This window comes from Lactuca serriola, chromosome 5, assembly GCF_051521515.1.
Source record: "Lactuca serriola cultivar US96UC23 chromosome 5, Lser_US96UC23_V15, whole genome shotgun sequence".
NCBI lineage: Eukaryota > Viridiplantae > Streptophyta > Magnoliopsida > Asterales > Asteraceae > Lactuca > Lactuca serriola.
The window spans coordinates 8247664-8266566 of NC_136412.1; the positions used below are offsets into that span (position 1 = coordinate 8247664).

Consider the following 18903-nt stretch of genomic DNA (forward strand, 5'->3'; position numbering starts at 1 on the left):
TGTGATCATAATTGCGTTTACACAACAAATCTTATATAGCATATTTTCAACTATAATTGGTTCTGTGTTTAATTATGTGTGAACATACATGGTTTGACATGAATTAGTTAAATATTGGTAAGATAGAACTAAATTACTAATATAAATATTGACATGAATTAGCACATCAAGTTTTTCTTATTTTAGTTCAGTTTTACGTTTTAGTTTAGCAAGTTGCAGGAGTTCATGACCAGAAGCTCAAACACACACTTGGTGCCACCACTGGAAGACCCCGAATCTGCACTTCACAAGAAAAAGACGCCCTTGCAAGAATTGAAGTCAACCTTTTCTTGGAAGTCGGGAAATAAGACAGGAGAGTCCAGCTCACCAGCGAAGCACAAGAGCAATCTTGAGCATTTGGATCACACACCCGTGCAAACCGAGTCCGAAAGCGATACCGAGCCAGAATTTGAAGAACACACAAGTGAACCCGAGAACGAGCCAAGGAACGAGATGGCAGCGATTGAAGAAATGTCCATGGGAGCATACAAAAAACGTATCCGAGATGACATGGGTCCTGGGTTAGTCCAACCCGCAATTCCTGCCACTGCCACATTCGAACTAAAGGGACACATATTGACAGCACTGAAGGACATCCCATTTTTCGGGAAGGATCATGAGGATGCTTTTAAGCATCTAGACGAAGTCAACGACATTGCTGATTACTTCAATGTCCCAAATGTCACAAGAAATACAGTCTTGCTTAGGATGCTTCCCATCACTTTCAAAGGAGCTGCTAAGGAGTGGTTAAAAGCACTCCCACCAGGTACAATCACCACTTGGGCTCAAATGCGTGAGCAATTCCTGGACCAGTTCTGCCCGCCATCCAAGATAGCCAAACTCAAGAAGGCGATAGCCAACTTTGAGCAACAACCGGGGGAGTCACTATACGAAGCATGGGAGCGGTACAAGGGCTTACTCAGAAATTGCCCTCAACATGACCTAAATGTGCAGCAAGAGATGTCAATCTTTTATGATGGGGTCAATTTAATGACAAGACAACTCCTTGATTCTCAAGGACCGTTGACAAAGAAAAATCCAAGGGAGGTCAAGGAGCTCATCGAAGAATTCGCGAAACACTCCCGCGAGTACCATAACCCGAGGCAAGACGGAAGTAAAGGCGGTGGAGGGACCCAAACTGAAGAAATTGCAGCTGTCATGGCCATGCTAAATAACATGGATCGCCGGATAACACAAATGGACCAGTCGATACATGCCATAAGAGTGGGGTGCGAGCGATGCAGTGGACCACACTTGACCAAGGACTGCAATATGGATGAGTCTGGGAACAGAAAAGCTCAAGTGTGCTACTCTAGTGGGGATAAGTTTGATGACGACTGGAGGAAATCAAAGAAGGAGTGGCTGCCATATGAAGAGTATAAAAAGCAAAAAGAAGAGAAGTATAGGTAGACAGGTCGAGGCTTTTACCAAAAGGAGCAGCCACCAATCGAGAAGAAACCCGACCTAGAGACCATTTTGATGAAGTTTATGGAGGCTTCGGAAAAGAGACATGATGCCACGGATTCCGCTATCATGGAACAACAAACATTGATGAAGAACCAACAAGCATCCATCCATAACCTTGAGGTACAACTTGGTCAACTAGCCACTTTAGTCCATGAAAAATTGTCCCCGAAGAATCCCGAAGTAAAAGCCCAATCTCACGTAATGGCCATCGATACTGAAGAAGATACAATATCCGAGTTCCTGGAGGCGTTGGAAGAACAACCGCAGCAGCCCAAGAAATCAAGGATCGAAAATGGAAAGAATGCTGAACCAGGCTCGCCACGACGTGGCACGCCTCTGGCCACGACGTGGCGCAAGTCTGAGCAAAAATCTTTGGAGCCTATTCCAGATTATCATCCACCTATGCCATTTCCCACCTGTGCAGCACTTAGTCAACTGGAGAAGGAACATTTAGAGTTTGTGAAGCATGTGAAAGGGATTCCAATTAATACTCCCTTTGTTGAGTCCTTATCCAAAGCTTCCGAGAACCAGAAATTACTGCAAGACTTGATAGATACGCGAAGGCAATTAAAGAAACAGTCTACATTGATTCTAAGTGAGCAAATTTCAAAAGTTGTGTTGGGAGAAACACCAGAAAAGATGGGGGATCCTGGACGCCTCACTCTTCCATGCGAGTTTGGGAATAAAATGAAGGTTAATGCTTTAGCCGATTCCGGGGCTAGCATTAATCTAATGCCTTTTTCATTTTATCAAAAATTGGAGATTCAGAAGATGAAGGCTACAAAGATGAAGATTCACATGGCGAACCGTTCGGTGACACAACCCCGAGGCATAGTGGAGGATATTTTGGTGAAAATCGGAAAATTTGTTTTTCCAATAGATTTTGTAGTCTTGGACATGAAAGAAGACACGGATGTTCCGATAATCCTTGGTCGGCCATTTCTTAACACTGCTGGTGCCCTGGTTGATATCCGCGAGTCCAAGCTCACTTTGAGGGTTGGAGATGAACAAGAAATCTTCGGGATAAGAAATGACTTTCAAGAAGATAAAGAAGAGGTGTTCACGATTAATAAGGAGAATGAACTAGAAGAGTTGGAAAAGCTTATGGAAGAAGAGATAAAGGTAGTTCATCAAGCCAAGAGGACAAAACCCAGGGCATCTGTTCCGTATTTGATTGAAGTCATAGCTTACAAGAACCCACCTTCTTGGGTGAGCAAAGAGGACGAGGAAATGACAAGTGATGAAGAGGAAGTCACTTCAAAAGAAACAAGGCCGGAGGTGAAAAAAGAGGGGAACGCTATGGAGAGCAAGGAACACACAAAGGGCACAAAACGAAAGCATGAAGAAGATGGAAAAACTAAAAAAGAAAATTCAAAGAAGGCGTATAAAAGGAGAGTTCAAGCTTATAAACGGCGGTTCAAGGAACAAAAGATCCTGGTGGTAGACTCTTCCGAAGAATCAACGTAGAAGGCACGGAGTCCAGCTCAAGACTCCAAGAAAAAGAAGCGCTTCTCGGGAGGCAACCCGAGTTTGGTTTGCAATTTTTTTCTTCTTATTTTTATTTTCTTTTTAATTAGGAAAGACATCAATTTATCATCTAAAAACCGGTAATAAGCAGAGAAATAGCTGTAGGGGACTTTAAATAATGAAATATTTGCAAAGAAATTAGTTAATTAGATGAATATTATTAAAATTTGGCATCTGACAGCTCTCACGACGTGGGCATAGCCAGCCACGTCGAGGGCTTAATTATAATTCGCGATCTGAGGTAATTTAAGGTCCACGACGTGGGCAAAGCCCGCCACGTCGTGGCCTTTAAAAATCAGGGGGGGACCAATCGCTTAAAACCCTTTGACCGAGAAACCCCTTATCCCCCACTTGGAAGACTACCGCACTCACGGGAACATCACGACCCTACTGCCAATTTCTTATTATACTTCTAAATTCGTTGCAAGATCTTGCTAATTACTCCATTTGGTACGTGTTTTACTTATTATTTTGCAATTATTTCTTCCAATTTCAAGTTGTCGTGATTAGGGTTTGAATGATTCATGAAATTGGTTGAATCTAGTATCCGATTTTAGTTTCCATGTTATTTAAAAGTCCATAGGAACAAACCCCAACAATTATTTTTATGGAAATCGCACGTAAACATGTCTGATTCAGCATCTGGGTTCGACAAGCTCCACGACGTGGCGCAGCCTGGCCACGTCGTGACTTCTGGCAGGCCCTTATATATGTTTTAATGTGTTATTTGTTTGCTGCTTTGCTTTGCTCTTGTTTGCAGAAATGGGACCATGACGAGCTGTCCAGCAGGAAGAGGGCCCGATAGATGTAGCAAGCATACATCCTCTATATCAATTCCCTCAAAACATTCCCCGACCGTTTCTAACAACCTACGAGAATCGACTTGGATGGTTATACAATAGGGAGTTTGCAATAGCCCCAATTATTGATTGGGGATGGCTGGGTAGAGTGGGAATGGTAGTGGATCTGGAACGTTATTGGTCGAAGACTTATGTTGGAGATCAATTTTCGTTCACTTGTCACGGGTGGAGGAATCTATTCGGCATTCAAGAACCCGTGTTCCGGGAATTGTCGGTAGAATTTTTTTCTACCGTTTGTTTTGAAGAGCGCACCCTTGATGTCACCTACAATAGGGCACTTGTGTTTCGTCTTGGAGGTGTATATCGTGAGTGTAGTCTTCGGGAGTTTGCTTGGCGTATGGGGCTCTATACGGAAGTGGAGACGCAATCTCCATTTTTTTATTCCTTTCTTGCTTGGATGTGTGCGGGATTTTACTCCGGGTACTTTGGATGTGCAGTTTTGGCGGGGCATTTCTAACCATGAGTACAACACTCGTGACTCGAGTGAGTCTCAAATACGGAATCCTGTGTTCCGATTTTTGCACCGCCTTATCACGTTTTCAATCAATCACAAGCATCATGGTGATAAGGTCCCCATCCAGAATCTATTTTATTTATGGACACTTATTACCCCGGGGGTTTGTTGTGATCTGCCTTATATGTTGGCAAGGTTTATGGGGAAGAAAGCGGCCAATTCTAGGCCTGGGAGCCCAATTACTGGGGGGCATTTGGTTACTCGCCTGGCTAGGTCATATCAAATTTTGAACCCTGACTTTGTGAGGAATCTCACTCGATTCCCGGACACAGACTTGACCATTCAAGTCTTGGGTGTGATGCGCGCGGTGGTGAATATCGGGGGTCGCTTTGTTATACCACCGATCGATGACGAATAGGAGGAAGTGCAGACGGGACAGCAGCCACCAGCTAGGCCGAGGCGTCGGAATGTGCGGGCTAGAGGGGAGGTCGAACGAGAGCGTGCTGCTTCGCAGTATGTGCAAGGAGTGCCCACCGACCCTTTTCAGAGTCGGGTGGGAACATATTTGGATAATCTACGAGGTCATGCTATTTACCATACCCAGCTTACTGAGGGTATCTATTCACATTTGGGTGTGACCCGACCAGCTTCTATGCCACCACAATATCCCTATTTTCCGACATGGGAGGAGCTATGGCGTCCACAAGATGATGGAGCAGGGCCGAGTGGAGCACAAGATCAAGATGATGATTGATTTTATTTCTTTTGTTCTGTTTTTGAGTAGTTTTTTTATGTTAATTTTAGTGTGTGATGTAAAACTTTATTAAGACTATTATGTTACTTTATTTTTCTTTTGGGTTGATATAATTTTTCAGATTAGCGTTGGAATTCTAAGGAGCATAGAAGGTTAACTTTCGAGTCGTGTTTGTCTAGTCAAAGAAGCTAAGAGTCGTGAGTCGGAACCACAATTCGCGATAAGTGTGGGGTCTATTAGGAGAGAGGTTATAGTTGGGAAATATATTTGCATAGAAGCGTCGGCAACCAGTTAGCCATTGGTCAAAGCTGCTAGAGTGAATAAAACAAACAACTCATTTTCTGCAGAGGTTCAGTTTCCACGACATGGACTTCTCTTGCCACGTCGTGGTGCTCTTGCAATTTTTGGTAGTTTAGTTTTTTGGTGTTTGCGGTTTCAACCCATATCACGACGAGATCCAGTTTATCATTGCCACATTTTTCCTTACAAATACACACTTTGACGAATTGACGTTTCGAGTTCGGTTCGTGGTTTATTTACGTATTCAACCAGTTTTGCACCGAGTTTCGATTTTTGGAAGTCCAATTGTACTTTGTCCACGCTTTTGGAGATGCTCATGCCACTATCCCAGGGGAGTCTGTTCCTTTTTCTCCCTTGTCTTTAATTTTGATTTGTTTTATACATACAATGAGGGCATTGTATGAAATAAGTGTGGGGTAGGGGTAGAAAAAGTAAATTGCTAGAAAATTTGGAAAATTAAAATTAATTAAATCTAGTACTAATAATTTGAGCTATAATTGCTAGTATTATGCGGGATGATCCGATGAAAGTTCAAATGTTTAGTTGAGCCAATACACGTTATAGTGCATTTGTGGCCTCCCTTATTTTAGTGAAATCATGGAACAAAAACATAACCCCGCTTGGTTTGAGGGATGCAATATGTTTAGCAGCCTAAACCTGAAATGTATCCAGGAAAATTATTATCATTAACCAATAAAGGTTGAGGTTGAGCGCCTCTGCTTAAGCATGTAGGGTTTTGAGTGGAAAAAAGTGAGTTACATGTGAAAAAAAAAGAGAGAGAGAGAATTACGAAAAAGTTTGAAGAATTTTGGAGCAAATAAAGTGAAGATCAAAAGATCAAAATTCTGAAGAAATCCAAAAAGTTGAAGATACCCAATAAAATCAAACAAAGGTGGTGAATTCAAAGAAACTAAAGATCAAATGTCAAAGAAATGAAGAATTCAAATAGAGCTCCATAGTGGTATCGAAAAATTGTAATTCTAGTTTATGTACGCTTAGGTTGCTCATCTAAAAATACCTTGAGGTTGGGAGGTTTTCTACGGATGGATTCGGAGGGTTGCATAAAATGAGCATTGTTCGGAAAAAGTGGGTGAGTGTTTATGAAGATTGTGAGTATTTAAAGTATGGGGGGGTACTTTAGGAGAATTTTAGACACAAATGCATGCGTTGAGGTTTTGGCATAAAGGCTGAATTAGAGTCGGATTGTTCTGTGTAGTTTTAGTAATTAAGAATTAAGTTGAAATTTGCTTGAGGGCAAGCAAAGCCTAAGTGTGGGGTATTTTGATATTGCCATATTTACACTTATTTTTAGGCAGTATTTAAGTACATTTTTATTAATAAATTGATAATATGTTTAGAATAATGATACTTATGAGTTTAAATTGTTATTTTCAGTCAATACAAAGGATTTTCGAAGAAAGGGACCAAAGGTGACAAAATGGGGAACATGGGAGGCTTGGAAGACAAGAAAATAATAAATTCACGATAAGAGCTAAAATCACGACGTGGCGATGAAGCCCACGACGTGGCATGGGTGTTCCAGAAGATAAGCATCGCGACGCGGAGGATTTCCTTGAAGAATACGGATTTCTTGAAGCCCACGACGTGGCGAGATCTGGCCACGACGTGGCGCGAGTTTTTAAGGCTTATATAAGTTATCCTGATTATTACGAAAAGGGGGACTTTTGGCAGAAGAAAAAGAGTTCCAGAAGACGAATAAGAACGAAATAATGGCTCTGGAAGAGGGTTTTCAACACCAAAAGAAGTAAAGGTTATTTTTAGAACATGTCTTTCATTAGTTTTAGCTGTGTTAGTTTAATTACTATGATGAGCAGCTGAATCTAGCTACTCTTGTTTAGCTAGATGAAGCTTTGAACTTATGAATAGTTATATGATTATGGATTAAGCTTAGTTGGTGAAAATTTGCTTGTGTTTGATTTGTATGACCTAGCATGTTAATATTTGTTTATCTAATTGTTTAATTACATGTTCTGTGTAGCTTAGTGACCATTAAACTGCATGAACCTGTTTACCTAATAATTTAGTGAACATTGAATTGTTAGAGCTAGGATTGACCAATCTTAGTTAATAATTAGAATAAATAAAGTTTAGCTGTGCTAGAGAACGAGAATTGTGATCATAATTGCGTTTACACAACAAATCTTATATAGCATATTTTCAACTATAATTGGTTCTATGTTTAATTATCTGTGAACATACATGGTTTGACATGAATTAGTTAAATATTGGTAAGATAGAACTAAATTACTAATATAATTAAAAACCAACTTAGTAATCCGTAATTGTTAGCTAGCCATAAGGGAAAAGTGGATTCAATCTAAACAAGAGTGTGTGTTTTTACTTATTGAATTGGATTTAAGTTCATCTGATCTTGTAAAATCAGATAAAACCCTTTATTAAATTTGTTAATAAATTAGGTTAATTTAATAGTAAGTAAATTAATTAGAACACCGTTCCCTGTGATCGACACCCGACTTACCCAAGCTATACTGTAATCTGACTAGGTACACTGCCTATAAGTGCATAGATAGTTAAGTTTGTTAGGTTATAAATATTAAAATTAGTGGGTACTTTTGTGCACATCAATGCTCTTCATGCTAATCTGGCAATCGAAAGTGCCTTGAAGGAGGATCTGGCCAAACACATAGCCACTATTAATGTTCAAAAGGTGCAGCTAGCCCAAGCTGAAAAAGAAATCTCTTTGTTGATAACTCAATGGGCCGTGTATAAAAGTTGTGCAGGTGAAGTGAAGGATTTGTTGACAAATTTGCTTGAAGCTCATGATCCCATTTTGACACTTGCCATTCACAATCATCTCACATACAAACTCCTTCTTGCCGTTGCAATACTGAGTGAAATGAAGGATGTTTCGGAGGGGGTTGTATCTCCAAAACAAGGGGGAGAGAGTAGTGCTCGTGTTGTTCAACCGAGAGTAAGTGTGAAAGCAGAAGGTGTTCAACCGAAAGTCACAACATAACTGAAGGCTAATGTGGCTTTAGGTTCTGGTTCAAAAGTGAAGCCAATGGAGACCATTGATGAAAGTGAAAGTGATACAGAAGAAACCATAGCTGAAGCTCTCAAACGAAAGAAAAGAGACAGAGAGGTGGATGAGACTATGAAAATTGCTAAGGAAGCTGAGGAGGGGGAAAGGAGAAACAAAGAAGAAGAAGATGCCTTGAAATGCAAGAAGGCTTTGTTTCCCGAGTGGACAAGAGAGACACTTATCAATCAGGCGATTGAGTTTCCTTCTGTCTATTGGTTGGAACTAGTTGCTTCATTTGATTGTGATAACTCCAAGGACTCGCAGTTCGATATGCCGATTACCAGAAAAGCTTTTACGTTTCATTGATTTGAGGTGACTGCTGAGGTTCCTTTTCCTCATACGAAGGTTGACAGAGAATTGATAGACTTCTACTTGAAGTATGGTCAACCGTAGTATCTGACTTGGAGCGCATAGAAGATCATTTCAGTCAAGGTACTTAAACCTTCGCCTGCTGGGAGATTTGTAAACGTCAGTTTCAAGATCACTCGTGGTTCAGCAAACACGGTGTCAATCATCTCTCTAGCAGATCTTCCCAATCTCAATCCACATGATTGGATTCTGCTGTTCAACATTCTGCTCTCTGATCCTAAGGAATATGAGCCTATATTAGAACATTTAAAAAGAATGCTGGCCTCCTACATCCATGAAATTGCTACTATGGATCAGGAGATAGCAAAGGTGATGAATAAGAAGCCGACTGTGAAGACTACACCGAAACCTGGTGATGTGAACAGGATGAAAATGGGATAGATAGATTCAACAAATCTTACTGTCATGTTCACGAAGGGTGAAGCTCACAGGTTTCTGTTTGCTCTAGTTGATAAACATCTATTTTCAACAGACTGCTTGGAGCATGTCATTAACATCATACATCGATGCAAGCAGAATTCAGAGGTTGGTAAGAAGAATTTCATTGACATGCTTCGGTGTTACACTACATTTTGCCATTATCTGTTAGCTATCATACCGAAGGTGTTCAAGACTGTGAAGAAGCCTTCTGTTGTTAAAAGAGAATGAGGTTTCGGCTCCAAAGACGCAAATGGGGAGATTGTTGAATCCATTTGTGTTGCGTCTTGGGCCATAAGTTTTGTATCCGGATTGAGCCTGTCCATCCGTGGTTATCTAGATTAGTTTGATAGTTATCTAGATTATCTAATAGGGTTTTGATATATATATATATATATATATATATATATATATATATATATATATATATATATATATATATATATAGTTGTCATTCATTACGTTTATCATTGTAACCCTAAACACCTCTATAGTTGAAGTTCTTTGTCGAGCTCATTTGAGGTGTTGAAGTAATAATCATTTGACATATTCAGTGCAATTCTCGTGTTCTTTATTACGTTATTATTCATTAACTTGCATAGAATCATTCGATCCTGAAAGAACTTAGTTCTAACAGTATGCTATCTATGTGATGTGTTGCATTGCATTATTTCTATGTGATTTATGTTGTATGTATATCAGAGTTAGGACCGGAAGGTCCACAGAGCTAGGACCATGGGGTCCACAGAGTTAGGGCCCAAGGGCCCACAAGAGTTATAGCCTTGAGTGGCTAATATGTGTTATATGTGGTATTTTAGGGAACTCACTAAGCTTTGTGCTTGCAGTGTTTTGTGTTATGTGTTTCAGGTACTAGTGAGGATCACAGGAAGGCGCCGGCATGATCAGTACACACACACGGAGTTTTATTTATATGATATGATCTTGGGATTTTTGACTTATGTTTAAATATATGAATCAATGTGTTTTATAATATTGTGAATTAAATGGTTTTAAAATGTGAAAATTTGTTTGAAATTTTTAGGTGTTACACATTGCTATTTAAGGCTTCAAATGGATAATGTTTGGAACTTTATCCAATAAATCAAGGTTTGACTAACTTCTAGAAGGTTAGGTTATGGTCTTGAAGGATTAAGACCATATGAAAAAGGTGGTTGTTAAGCTGGGGTTAGCGGCACAAATTTGTGGGTGTCTCGGTGTGACATCGAGGGCTTCACAATTATTTTTTGTCCAGTGACCATATCGTGACCAGTAGCCAGTCACGACGTGATGACCACTGACATATTACTTTGTTAACCGTTGACTTTTGGGTCAAACTAAGGGGTTTTAGGTTATAGACTGAGGTTTGACCTCTAATTAGTTTAGATAGTGGGCATAGTTGATTTTGCGAGACTTTGAGTGTTGTCTTTTTAGCTCTGTGACTCATGATTTTTCTCACTATATTGTGTTGGATACTAGGTGTCGATATATGAGTGATGTATGCATATCTAGTTGTTGTATGCTTACATGTTTGTTAGTGTAACATACAAAATTTTTTAAGCTAAATTTAAACTTTTTCAACCATGAAACCAAATAGTGTTTTACAAAATGTTTTCAAAATATTATTCATTAAGTGTCCCAGAAATATAGTCTCATGGATGAGGAGCGGTACGGTCAAGTCTTCGCTTTGCCATGATCTCCAGAAGTACCTGAAACAATAAACTGAAACTGTAAGTCCGAGGGCTTAGTGAGCTACCCCCAAAATACCAATACTACACCGATAATACCATATCAATAACAGATAATCAACAACATGCATACTGGGCCTTTGGCTTGACTGGACCGCCCTGCAGGGCCTACAATCTATTTGGATCTATCCCGATCCTTCGGTATGACTGGACCGCCATACAGGCCTACAGTCTATCCGGACCGCTCATAGGGTATGTTGGCCTTCAGTGTCACACCCCAAAACCAAGAACGGCGGAAACGTTCTGGGGTGGAGGACGTCATGTGAAGTATCATAAGAGTGTAAAGTAGTAAACAAGCAACAACATCATCCATTTCATTAAAAGTAAAGTTTTAATACATGTGTGTTCTTTCATAATGTACAAAAATAAAATGAATAATCAAAATAAAATGAGTCTTCTATGTGCTCCGTCTTCTCAAAACATGGCCATCATACCTGTCTAACTGATGACCTGAGAATACAAGTAATTTTGAAAGCGAGTATCAGCTTTAAAGCTGGTGAATTCATAAGTATTTAAGTGTTATTGTCTTGTTTTGGAATGATATTATGAATGTCATGTAAATCTTTAAATGGAACAGTTGATATAAGTATGAAAAACCCTATAAAATCCCATGTTTCCTACTAGTATGAAATGTAGTCTTCTACCAAGACCTGAATGTTTTGTTATGACAATGTAGTCTTCTACCAAGACCTGAATGTTTTGTTATGACAATGTAGTCTTCTACCAAGACCCGAATGTTTTGTTATGATAATGTAGTCTTCTACCAAGACCCGAATGTTTTGTTATGATAATGTAGTCTTCTACCAAGACCCGAATGTTTTGTAAGTAAAAATGATAGCTTTTCCTTTCTATTGACTAGTAATAAAAGTACTTAGTTTAACTCCTCGTTTATGTGAATGTATCACAAAATAAAGTAAATAGGAAAATATACTAATGTAAGTGTTGTCACTGGGTACTAGGACTAACACAACATCGCAATAAGCGAAAGGTATAACCTAATGAACATCCGAAGATTGTCCAGAAAAAGTACTAATGTAAGTGTTATCACTGGGTACTAGGATTAACACAACATCACAATAAGCGAAAGGTATAACCTAATGAACATCCGAAGATTGTCCACTCATCCTCTGTAGCGGCAGCAGGGTGGAGGGAGGGTTAGTCCTGAAATCGATCTACCTAGTATAAGTATTAACCTTAGACCTCCGTAGATGGTCATCAACCACTGGTGCTAATCAGTTGGGATTCAGAATGGTTAGTCCCGCCTAGATATCCCGTTGAACTGGGATAGGAAAGGTAATTTACACAGAAAGTACTAATAAATCATCCTTGCAAGCCGAGATACAAGTATTCATGTAAGCGTGTTCAAGCATCATGTAAGAATATATAAACGTACTCATGTATCAGGTAAGTATATGTATATGTACTCATGTATCAGGTAATGTACTGGTATAGACTCATGAATGAACTGACTCTTGTGTGATTCCTTGTAATAGGAATAATGTTTTGTTTCTTCTAACTATCCCTATGATAATTAACTGGAAAGTAATTGGTTGTTTCAAGTAGATTTATACACCCTCTTACACCAGGGCGTGGGAAACTGAACGAAGGATGAAAACTATAACATCAATACATATATAAGAACATATGCGTATAAGTGTAGTTTTGCTCAAGAAGGTAAAAATAATGGTTTTGCAAGATATCTAAGAGTTTTGAACAATAATTAAGAGTGAATTGATGTCATTTTAATAAACATTTCAAAACTAATACTTTTGTTATCAAGGTATTTTAAGATAGAAAACCATTTCATGCATCACATTTTGTAGTATGTGAAATCTGCTGGATGAAAACACAATTATAAAATACATATGAGTGATTTAATAACATGCTGTTTTCTACTTGTATTCCCCCGCATTAAAGCATTTAAAAACATTTAAAATATTCATTTAGGGGTATGAACTTACCTGTTGTGAGTGGTTCTAGCGAGTACGCGTGTAGGGATGAGAAGTTCCACGAATGAAGTCCCGAGACACAATAAGTCCTAAATGACATATAATGACACATTGACATGAATATAGTGTTTATAACATCTATATGAAAGGAAACACGTTCCGGGACTAGGTAACACCTTGACCAAGTATTGGAATCACATGTGATTCAACATAGGAAGGTATAAAGGCACTCACATGAGTTTACTGTTGGATGAGTGTCTAAGTCCATAACTATTTTGGTATGTACTTGACCCGATGGTGCATGGTCCTTTTGGGTTGCCTTCACCAAAACAACTTGATAGGATGAATTATGGAGAGAAAGGATTAAATATGATTTATTAATATATTATGAGAATAATATATTAAAGAAGAAATCATGTTGTTTAATTAATATTAGTCAATAATTAATTGGTAATTAGTTTTGAGACTAAAAGAGATTAATTAAACATAAGGGACTGGAATTATAATTATAAGATAATTGCAATTTGGGCCATGGATTGCCTTATATTAAGGAGTGGACGAATTCTATGGGGAAACCCATAAGAAATCGTACAAGGCCTTAAGGAAAGGGATCCATGGGTTGCTTAGGGCTTAAGCATCCAAATTAGGGTTTCTTGTTAGATAACCCAAATAGCCTAACTATATATACATCCCTTATGACCCAAAAACGTGGCCAAGACTTCTTCTAGGGTTTCACACGTTTTAGGGCAGCCTCCTTCACCTCTCCTCTTCATCCTCTTACTCTTGGTGTTTGTGAACCATTAGAGGAGTGACATTTGTGACTCTAAGCTTTCTAAAGTCAATACAAGAAGGATTTGGGATTGTTATTGCTACATAACAATCAAGGTATGATCTAAACCCTAATTATATGTTATATTGATTATCATATGCTAGATCTAGGGTTTATAGTCTTGGATAAATTGCATGTACAATAGAGAAACCTAGATCCAAGCATTATGGTATGTATGAGCACATATGATGTTCTTATGACTAAAACCCATCAGTGGTATCAGAGCCTAGATTGGTTTCTATTGTATTGATGCCTTGTATGTTGAAAATATTCGATTTTTGTGGTTCTGCATGATGGACTCGACGAGTCCCACTGTGGACTCGGCGAGTTGCCCCCTACTCGGCGAGTCCATGGGGGTACTCGGCGAGTTCGAGCGTCAGATGGAGCTATTTTCAGGATTTCTTGTTGTTTATCTTTGAGATACTTGCCTTTATCATGTTAGATCAATATAAATCCGATTTTATGATATATATGACTATATTGTTGATCTAATTGAAGATATTTATCAATTAATAAAATATTTGTTTCCTTATGTGATAATTAATTAATTATTTTGATTAAATTGGTAAATTGTTTTGCAAGAAATCATTAAATAAATCAAATATGGATAATTATGTGATTAAATGTTAATTAAGATTATTTGTTATTTGATCCTTGTGTTATGAAAAGTTTCATATTTTCCCCTTTAGGTTTTATAGTTTAAATTTGAACTCAAAAGTTTAGTTTTGAAATTTAAATATTTGAAACCCTAATGTTTTAAAAAAAGTTTCAAAACTTGCCGTCAAGTTTTGGAATTTAAATTTTGATTAATAGTTTAATTTTGATGCATATTTAAATTCTAAACCCTAATGTTTTGAAAAGGTTTTAAAACTTACCCTCAAGTTTTGGAATTTAAATTTTGATTAAAAGTTTAATTTTGATGTATATTTATATTCTAAACCCTAATGTTTTGAAATGTTTCAAAACTTGTCCTCAAGTTTTGGAATTTAAAAGTTGATTAAAGGTTTAATTAGGAATGTTAAATTCTAAAACCCTAGTATTGTTTTGAAAAGTTCAAATCACACCCTTATGGTTTTATTAATTAATTAAGGTGTATAATTAAAAGAGGTTTAATAAATCCATAAAAGTTTTGGCTTACAATTTAATTGAATTAAATGTATAATTATTAAATTTGACCACCTAGTATTTTAAAAGTATAAAATACACCCTATACTATATAGAACATTAAAAGTCTAACATTATATATATATGTATGAGTAAAAGTCAGTCTTACCGTTAGTAGGCCTCATTCACGAAGCTGGTGTATAAGGGGTGTTTAAGGAAATTGCCTATAAAATGGCGATTGAATGAGTATCCACTCTTACCCACCGCACTCTTGACTAGTGGAGGGTCGTTTGCCGAACGGGTAGGATAGGACGAAACCTTCCATTATAAGTATATTGAAGTACAAAAGTAACTAAATGTTTTCAAATTCCCAATCTTAGTTACTTAGGCAAAAGTGAATTGATGCATTTCCATGAAATTACACTTTGTGCCCTTGCGAAGACGTTAGTGGAGCGTGTGTGGTTTACCGGCACACTAAATGGTTCTAAGCAAAGGTAGCAAAGGGTGACTCAATGTTTGTCATAGTTCGGTGGAGCGTGTGTGGTTTACCGGCACATTGAATAGGTGACTGTAACATGTGGGGGCACCATGTAGTTTGCATGGTTATTCACACCCGCTTTGTGATCCTCGGCATCCCAGTCACAAACAAGAGGGGCATATCGAGATTTAAACATGCCATTGAAATGTTCAATGAATCTCATAGGATCTAGGAGTTTTCATAGATTTAAAACTTAAATTTCTTTTTCGTTTTTCATGGTGGAAATTAGTGAATCGTCATTCACTTACCTTCAAATGTTCTGCAATTTGGGTTACGACATCCCTCTCCCGAGTTGTGGAATATTGTGTTGGGTCCTAGCCTTGATATCTCATTTGGGTGATTTATTAAGGACTCAATCTATCAACTAACTTGAATTTATTTTTCTCCCGTTTTGTAGATGTCAAAGTTCGACAACTATGGTCTTCCGAAATCCCGTGGAACAAGCATTCCACCTGAAGATGATATTCCACGATTCGATCGAGGAACAAGAAATCATGCTTCACTTCCTCCTCCTCCTCCAATTGTTCTCCCTAACCCACAAGATCAAAGAATTGAAAGGTTCAATATCACTAAAGCCCTATTGGAAATGAAACATGAAGATGGTAAATCCGTGTGTGCCCACGTTCTAGGAATGAAATCACACATCGATAGGTTGATTATGTTGGGTGTGTCATTCCCCGATAAGTTGGCTGTGAACTGGGTTCTCCAGTCACTTCCTGAATCATATAATGAGTTCAAAAGAAAGTATTATATGATGGATCATGACGATAACCTAATGCTCACTGCTGCTGAATCAGAAATGATTTGGCAAAGCAATGGAGCGTATTTGTTGGGAAAGACAACCAACCATGCTTCTGAGGACGTTCTAGGAGAACCGACTTGCGTTTGCTACCAAGAGAAAGGGCGTTGGATAGAAGTCTGCCCTAAGAGCCTAAAGATTCCAGAAGATGGGAGAGTCAAAGAGTATGGCTGTGCTTCAGGTAAAATCCACTATCTAACTCCATTAAGTTCCTATTCGTTGATTCTTAATACATGATGTGATAAGATTGCATTTGAATGTTTTGCAGGATCGGTGAAAAGAAAGGAAGCTTGAGGAAAGAGCAAGATGAGTCTAATCACAAAGAAATGGATCTCGATCGCATGGACTTGAAGATTAGATTTTGAGCTTAGATAGTTATGATAGAATTGTTAGGAATATTTGACTACATAGTTTTCAATGGATTTTGCATTGTAAGGACAAATGTTTTCCGCTTCTTTTATAAATAAAATAAATTATGGTTTGACTTATTTATTTATTTGTTTATTTCTTTGCAATGAAATCGTTATGAAAATTGATGTTTGCATATTTCTACAACGAATGGATTTGATTCTTATTTGTGAAAATGTCGAGAATTTACCAAATAGGGAAAGTTTCTCATCGCCCAAGTTTCAATTGGACTGGAATTTGGAATCGTGCAACTTGGTAGCACGATGAATGAGAAATTTCATATTTGGAAATTAGACTAATTCATTGACAAAGAGTCAAGTGAAGGACTAGGAGATCAAGTACACAAGTTGTGTGTTGATCAAGTCCACCATAAGAGTAACAAAGATATTCGTCACGATTTACTAAAGGTTTAGTAAATATGATAATACTTATAAGATTAAGTGTAGTCCTGAATTGATTGAAAAAGTTTAAATCAATAGCAAAACGAATAAGAAGAATCAAGTAGGCAGAAAGATAAAAGTTTCTCCATTCTAAGAAGAAGGGAGAGTACCTTTTATGTTATATGATAGGTCTTAATGATCAAGAACCATATCTCAGTTGATCCTCTAAGTGAGTCTTAGTGCAATTGTATGTCTAAGAAGAGGAATCAAGAATTGAAGAAATGGTTAAATCAAGAAGTCAATCATACTTCGTTCCAAAACAAGTCTTCGAGTTAAGATTGTGACATTGAGTGAAAAAGTATTAAGAAGGTTTATAACATTCATCAAATATGGAAAGTTGTGATGTCTTGGATAAGACAAAGACCAACTAGGACCAATTTATGAAGTGTTTTGATAAAAACTACACTAACTCTTGAATATTTGGTTGTCAAGAAATGTTTATTGACAAGAGAATCTTATATGTCAAAGAGTCAGTGGGAGTCTTAATGGTCTTGAAAAGTTTCAAAAACAAATCAAAATAAACCTTAAAATATTGTGGCAGAAGATTGATAAAGTATCAAATCTTTATGTAAGACATTATGCATCGTGTCCCATATGCTTCGGGTATAGGATTAATTGCAAATGCTGTAATATTTGACCATTCTAAAATTTTCCAAATGTCTAGCGCATTTAGAGGGAAAAAGAACAAGAATTGGTTTTGACTAAGATAATTAAACAACTATCAAAGGACAATCTAAAGTTCGCCGAGGATTGGTCGCTTGTGAGTATAGTATTGGATGGACCATATCGACATTATTATGAATAGATAAGATTCTATTAAGAATGAGTTGTCATATGGAAAATATGGAAACGTGTCCATATTGGGAATTGAATATTGAAAATCTATGTCTAGATTAGAAACTTTTATGCAAAAGGATGTTCAAAGGAATGTACTTTGAGTGAGAGACATCATATCTAAGGAATTGTATTGTAACAATTTCCGATAGAGGACTTTGTAATTTCATTGGCAATAGTCTTTGTGACTTTTGTGCTATGACATTACGAAAGGATCATTGCATAAAATGTTAGAATCTAGCATATTCCATAAGTGGCAAGAATTTGATATTCTTTTCATTTATGAAAAAGGATTTGGAGTTGGGAAATGAGTATGATTGGAAATGTGTTCATTTGATCTATTTCACAAAGTAAGAACCATAGGTAAACATTGTGTGCATGCTTGGAGCATGGGACAAGTGTAATAATTCAAGTAAGAAGTTGATTACCCGAAACAACAAATAATGAGTAATCGATATGTTGATAAATAAAAGGTGTTTTATTTATGCTCAAAGGTTTGAGGCCATATGGGATTAGTATTATTCTTGTATTTCACTTTGCATGTTTTGACTTCCTGAATAATTTAATTGGTTTAGAACAGTCAAATTATTCGAACGGGCCACAGTCGTTCATATGCTGGAAGTAGGTATGAATGAAGACTATCGTGAATTGGTGTGTGGATTGTCTAAAAGGTATTAGAGATAAGCAAATGTTTGCTGCGGCATTCATGAGTGCTTATGAATATGATTTGAGCATTGGATTAAACCCACGCTCACTTGGATCACTCCATGGATTGTATTACGAGTGATTGGTGAGACGATAACATCTTATATTCTTGAAACTGAGATGTGTGAGTTGTATCTTGCAAATCGGTTGCACATTGGTAATATGTAAACGCATTAGTAACTTGGTGTTATAAAACATATTGTTGTGTGTAATTCGGTGAGTGAGTGCAAGCAATCATTGTATCAAAGTTTATCCGTTCCTTTTATCCGAAGTAGGATAAAAGCGATATCTTTGGGCCCCT

The 18903-nt window shown here is 37.7% G+C and overlaps 1 non-coding gene across 1 annotated transcript; it reads right to left on the reverse strand.

Annotated features, from left to right (window-relative positions):
* Positions 1 to 876: 876 nt before the first annotated feature.
* Positions 877 to 983, reverse strand: LOC145055863 (small nucleolar RNA R71). The gene has a single exon (XR_013685412.1). It is a non-coding gene; the product is annotated as a small nucleolar RNA R71 (small nucleolar RNA).
* Between the last annotated feature and the right edge of the window lie 17920 nt (positions 984 to 18903).